Source organism: Phyllostomus discolor, chromosome 10, assembly GCF_004126475.2.
Source record: "Phyllostomus discolor isolate MPI-MPIP mPhyDis1 chromosome 10, mPhyDis1.pri.v3, whole genome shotgun sequence".
NCBI classification, from domain to species: domain Eukaryota; kingdom Metazoa; phylum Chordata; class Mammalia; order Chiroptera; family Phyllostomidae; genus Phyllostomus; species Phyllostomus discolor.
The window spans coordinates 31285365-31292159 of NC_040912.2; the positions used below are offsets into that span (position 1 = coordinate 31285365).

The 6795-nt window shown below is 39.7% G+C and overlaps 1 pseudogene; it reads right to left on the reverse strand.

Moving 5' to 3' along the window:
• Nucleotides 1–4302: 4302 nt before the first annotated feature.
• On the reverse strand, nt 4303–5981 carry LOC114508176 (annotated as a pseudogene).
• Nucleotides 5982–6795: the final 814 nt, after the last annotated feature.

Consider the following 6795-nt stretch of genomic DNA (forward strand, 5'->3'; position numbering starts at 1 on the left):
TTTTATGATGGGGAAAAAAAGACACCAGTGGAATAACAAAGAGAAGCTTGTATTGGAATTTAGCTCCTGTGAATTAACAGTAATCCCCTGAGTGCCTTCCCGGACAGCAGCGCTAAATTCAGTGGTGTTTTCCAGCTTCTCCCTCCCCCTTCCCTCCTTCAGGGTCATGAGTGATTAATTTTGTTCACTGAATCTTAAACTGCTATTTTTACAGTAAAATTTTTCAAACATTCAGAGACAGATTCCATTTTAATGGTTTAAAATTGAGGAGTTTTTCAGTTCTTTGCTGGGTTGTTGTTCTGAGTGCTGAGGCGGAAGAGGGAACTTAAAGAATGATTTATAAAGCAGGTAATCTATGTGGCATTCACATTGCGTGCTAACGTCTGCAAGCAGAAAGTTGATCTTGCTTTTTTTTCCTTTTAACAAATTCCCAACCCATTACTCAATTAAAGTTCTAACCCAACACCCCAGACTGTAATGTATTAATGATATCAATACACATAATTTAATGCTCTATTTAAAAATAAATATAAGAAAACACTTTAAATGATTTATGGTACAATAAAATTTGGTTATATTTATGTATTGATAATATATCTTATTAATATGTTTTTTGCATTTTTGACATGCCATTGACTTTGACTAACACGAAGGCAATCTTTGGTCACTTAAAAAGAGCTTTTGTAGTGAGGTAAATTGTATTGGTTAATGTCAGCGGGGCTTATGCAAATTTCACGGGCCTAATATAATTTTTGTGAGTCTTATGATTTTCTAGAAAGAGAAAAAGCAGCTTTGAGTCACAAGCCATTATTTCTGAGAGATAGCAGCTCCCTTTTTCTAGGCAAAAAGGGTTGCCATTTCTGGGCAAAGGAAATTGCGCCCAGATGCTCCCGCTAGGCACAGCGCTGGTCACAGCTGCTCTTCCCTGGCAGGCTAAGATTATGCTTGTGATTCTCCAACTTCCCCTTTTTGCCAATCACATATAAACATTTGTTTAAGGGTCCTTTTTTAATGATTACAGAGGTAACAACCTGACAGAGACTAACAAGCCCATAAGTAAGGCTTAGATACACTTCCTTTTAGAAATTATTTTTTAAAAAGTTTTACTTATTTATTTTTAGAGAGGGAAAGAGAAGGAGAAAGAGAGGGAGAGAAACATCGATGTGTGGTTGCCTCTCGCATGCCCCCTACTGGGGACCTGGCCTATAACCCAGCATGTGCCCTGACTCCGAATCAAACTGGTGACCCTTTGGTTCGCAGGCCCGGGCTGAATCCACTGAGCAACACCAGCCAGGGATAGGCATACTTCCTTTAATAAAGATTCTCCATGCATTCATCCACTCACTCCTTCATTTCTTCAGCAAGTATTTATTTAACAACCACTATGTATCAGGTACTGTTCTAGGTACTGTACTGCTGAGATTTCTGTAATGGACGTAGGCTCAAGCTTACATGCTAGTGGGTAAATATAGACAATAAACAAGAGAATAAACAAAACATGTAATATGCAAATGGTGATAAATTCTATGGAGGAAAATAAAGCAGGTAAGGGGTAGAGGGAGTTCCAGGATGAAGGAGGGGATTCAAATTTCAATACAGTGGTCAGAGAAGGCCTCACTGAGAACATAGACAAATGAAGTTTGTCTAAGGAGTGAGCCATGTATATCTACCTGGGGGAAGAGTGTTCTAGGCAGAGGAGACAGCAAGTGCCATGCCCCCAGGTAGGAGAGTGTTGGATGTGTTAACTGAACAACCAGGAGCAAGACGGGAGCAACAATGGAGGGGAGAACACAGGGGCTGAGGTCAGAGAGTTGATGGGGTCAGATCGGGTAGGGCTTTGTACGTCATTGTAAGTAAGGACTTCGGTGTTTGCTCCAGGGGAGGAGAGCCACTGGAGGGTTTGAGCAGAGAAATAACACTGTGGCTCCTTAATTAAAATAGGAAGCAAGGTCACCAGCTGAGAGTGAGGATAAGGAGAAGGGCAGTGGAAGAGATTATGATGCAGTCATCTAGAAGGGCTGGACGATGATTTGGTTAGGGAAATATAGTGTGATTACCAGGCAGCATGGAGCACCCACCTGGGGTTACTAGTCATGAATTTAAAGTGAGATCAGGCAGCCACATAGAGCAGGCAGAATAAGATTTAATGAGGGTTGAGGTTTTGCCAAGGACTAAAAGAAGGAAGGGTGGGGAAAGGGAGCTGAGGGCCTCACAGGGGGGTGATTTAGTGATGGGCCTTGGAATTTAGGCTGGGTAGGCAGAGAAGTGAGGGCCGAGGGGCAGGGACGGTAAAGTGTGGTTGGATCGGTGGACTGGAGGTGTCATGCTGCAGGGTTGTTGGGTACGCAGCCGTGAGCTCGGGTCAGCCATTCTTCCTGGGCTTTTTGTCCCCCGATATCTGAGCTTTTAGAACACTAGCAGAAGATACCCACAGTGGCTGATTTAGAAGTTTAGGCCCTTAGTGTATAGATTTCATTAAGAAAAAAGTTACAACCTCGCAGAATTCAGATTTCCAAGATTATTTGCTTTATTGTAACTGAAAAACAAACAAACAAAAACCGAACAAAAAACAAAAATAGGACTGAGATCAAGGAGCCAAAATATCCAGTTCAGTTGGGAATAGTCAACGAACATGTGAAAATCATATTTATATTTTCCACTGCCCCAGGCATTGGGTGTGCAGTAGGAAAACACTGTGAGTGATAGCACAGTAACAGTTACGGTAAAACAGAAACACAAGATTAGCCAATAAGTATTTGCCATTGGAATACACATCTCATTTACAAAACCATGCTGTTTCTCTGTTGCTTTTGAAGAGAGACTATTAGACTGAACACATAAAACTTGAAAGAAGTGTAAACATCAATTATTTAGTGCTTTTCCTTAAATACAGATTAAAATGCCAGCAGTTGGAATTTCATAACTTACAAATGGTAGTCAAGCTTCTTGAGTCAAAATCGCACCAGGATGTACAAGTTAAACTGGAAAGAGGAGTTGAAAACTTCTTCTTCCCGCCCCCCGCCCCCATAAGCCTTTTTAGGTAGATGATGTTAAAAAAAATGACACTTCAAGCTCTGCAGGTGGTTGAATATCAAGGATAATTAGCTATTCAATTATTTTTAAGAAAATAAATTGAGTGACTTAAATACAAACTGTTTTAAAAGGGCAAGCTCATAAAAACATAAGTTTTGTTGTTTTATAGTTTTCAAATTTCAAACACAGAATTTTTTTTGTTGTTTTGCTGTAGGATGGAAGTAGATAGAAACATATAGATAGTTTAAACTAAGAATGTGAGAAAATTAAACTGGCTTAAACAACTTCCATAAAGTCTGTATATTTTAACATTGAGTACAGATTTTTCCATTTTTCTGTGACTTAACTGAGAAATGAAACAAGGACACGTTTCAGGAATCTTTATGGCCTGTCGCTTTGCCACAGTGTGGTGTCGAATATTACCATCAGCACTAGAACTATATTATTTTTAAGATAAATTAAGGTCATATAAAAACACAATTGTTTGTATTTTCTCAAAATTGTAAGTCATGGTGTTCTGGTCCCCTGACCCCTTGCTCAAACATGGGAGGAATTTACATGATTTTCACTTTTAATCTATATTTTGCATCTTTGGGCCTAGAACTTTATCAAGTTAAGAAGTCCAGATTCTTTATAAAGAGCTGAAGTAGCTAATCCATTAGTTTAAAACATTTCTGTAAGCAAAAGTCACAAAGAAGCTTTGTTACTAAAAAAACAATTTTAGCTACATTTTGAAAGGGATACACTAACCTAATCAACCACTTGCATATGAGTCCCCTTGATATTTAAAAGCCCCAAGGATTTTTAAAACTTTAAACAAATTTTTATTACACAAACGTCACATAATTGGATACTTCTCTACACAATTATTCTTATACTCCACAGGGAGGCTGCTTCTTAACTTCTCATCTTCTCAGGTGACGTCAAACACTAAAATTCTGATTTTCACAGAATGGCAGTAAAAAATGTCTCAGTGATTTAAGTCGAAAGCAGTACATTGGTTCATGGCTATTGCACCTAATTATCAGGAATGCACAAATGTATTTTTATTCAAAAATATAAAATAAGTTGTCTGTAGTCAGGGAGAGTGACAGTGACAGTGCAAACCATTGTCTGTTGTCAGCTGAAACCAGTGACTGATAGTTACAGTGGTTTTCTTGAACATCAGCCAGGCTTTTCTTCAGTCCTTGCCTTCAACGGACTTCTCTGAACTTACAGGTGAGGAGCACTACCTTGATCTTCCTCTCGCAGTTCTCATTAACAATGGGATTAGAACACGCCACTTCCCACACTGCCTCCCATTCCACCCACCCCGCCCACCCCAGTGTCTTTGTTTTCTTTAGGAATTTCTGTGACTACAGCTTCTGCTGTTGTTAACAGAAAGGTCACTGCAGCAGCATCCAATGAAGTAGTTCTTACAACCCTTGTTGGATCAATGATTCCTTTTCCACCATGTTCACAAAATCTCCAAACACAGTGTCATAACCAACTTCTGAGGAATTTTGCATAATTTTCTCAACTATCAACGATTCCTCAACACTTGCATTCTTAGCAATGGTCACTGCAGAAATTTTGAGTGCTTTTAAACTAATTTTTATACCCATTTTTTAAAAAATTTTTTTGGCTGGCATTAATCAGTCCAAGCCTGGAAAGCACCGAAGCAGGGCACAACCCCTCCCAGAGCAATGCCTTCTTCAGCAGCAGCTCATGTAGCACCGAGGGCGTCCATCACTTTGTCTTTCTTTTCATTCAGTTCAATGCCACTTGTCTCCCTAACCTGCCACATAGCGGCTCCATCTGAGAGTTTTGTCAGATGTTCACTTAGTTTTTCCTTTTCACGTTGACTAGTTGTGATATCTAACTGCTAGATGGTTTCTTGAATACATTTTTCAGTTTGAGTCTTGTCACCTTTTCCATTCAAGAACATGGCGTCATCTTTGGTCATAATGTCATCTCCAAGTTCTCCTAAGTCATGAGGGTGAACATCTTTAAGAGTTAGAGTCAAACCTCCTCCAAACCCTGCACCACCAGTAGCAGTAGCAGTAGCCATGTCTTTAAGCTGGTTCTTTCCATTGTCATTGAAACCTGGAGCTTTGATTGCTACAGCCTGAAGACTGTTAGCCCATTCAGGACAAGTGTGCTTGGAGCTTCTCCATCAGCATCTTCAGCAATTATGACCATGGGCTTATGGTGAGCACTGGTGATTTCAAAAGCAGGTCCAGTGGGCTGAACACTAGAAATTTTTTCACTCAGTAGAATATAGGCATCTTGGTATTCACCTTTCTGACCTTTTGCTGTATTAATAAAGTATGAAGACATATAACCTTGATCAAATGTCATGCCTTCAATAATTTCTAATTTATCATTTTGGGTTTTTCCATCCTTTTACTGTAATGGTACTCTTTCTTTCAAGCTTTTTTTAAAAAAATCATGTTGGAAGTAATATTGCCAATTTCATTGTCTCCATTTGCAGAAATTATAGCAAACTGACCTATGTCTTCAGGGGTTGTCACAGGTGTAGATTGCTTCTTAAATTCAGAAAATACAGCAGCAACAGCTAACATCATGCCTCTCTGGATTTCCGCTGGGTCAGCACCTCTGTTGCTCTTCTCAAAACCTTCTGTGACACCTCATGCCAGTATAGCAGCAGTGGTGGTGCCACCCCGGCCTCTTTGTTTCTCTCATTGGTAACATCTGGAACAAGTTTAGAGCCAACATTTTTATCTTTTAAGTCAATAAACTTTCCAAAGATCACACCATCTTTTGTTACTTGGGGACTTCCCAAACTCTGTTCAATAATCACTGTTCTTCCCCTTGGCCCCATAGTAATGGCTGCAGTGCTGGCCAAAAAGGTCTAGAGCTTGAAGCACCGAGGCTCAGGCATCTGCACCAAATTTTACATCTTTGGCGTAAGCCTGAGTAAGATGAGGAGCCAGTGCCCTGGACATAGTCATCGTCTGGTGAAGAACTTTGTGTAATCAAAACATTCCAGTGGGGCAGGGGCAGGGGCAGGGCATGAGAGCGGCGAGGCAGGCCATCATCGGCGAGTGAGGGCCAAGGGTTTTCAATTAATATGAAATTAAAGAGTTGGATAAAAGATAATCTTAAATTTATAGTAATAAAACTGACAGTTGTGGTGAAGGTGTATGACATAACAATTAGTTAAATCAGTTACTGGCCATTTGACACTTGCTAAATTTGATTGAGGCCTGCAAAAGTAGATCTAAGGGAGTTTATAATCACATCTCAAGGAGCTTATAATTTCTTGGAGGAGATAAGACTAATACACACAAGTTAGCAAAATACAACATGTGATGAATGATCTTAGGGAAGGGGCAGTATTAATCCTTTTACTTTCAAAAATCTTTTTTCCTCCTAGGAGTATTCATTGCTTTTACCCTTGGCACACTCTTAACTGCCTTAGAAAATATTTATCAATTTCCTAGGCTGCCTAGTATCTGAATTATTGTCCTGGATTTGGAGAATTCTTATCATATGAGTTTTGGTAAGAGGAAGACTGAACTAGCCAGATAGTCACTTTCCCAGCCTCCTTCACGGCTAGGGTGTAGGTACACAGCCAAGGCTCAACCAGTTGATTTTCAAAATATAACAGCTTCATTGAAATATAATTCACATGCCATTTAAATCACCCAGTTTGAGTGTACAATTCAGTTTTTCTTAATACATTCACAGTTGTGTAACAACCAACTTTAAAACATTTCCATCACCTCAGAAAGAAACTCCATGCTCGTTGGCAGACAC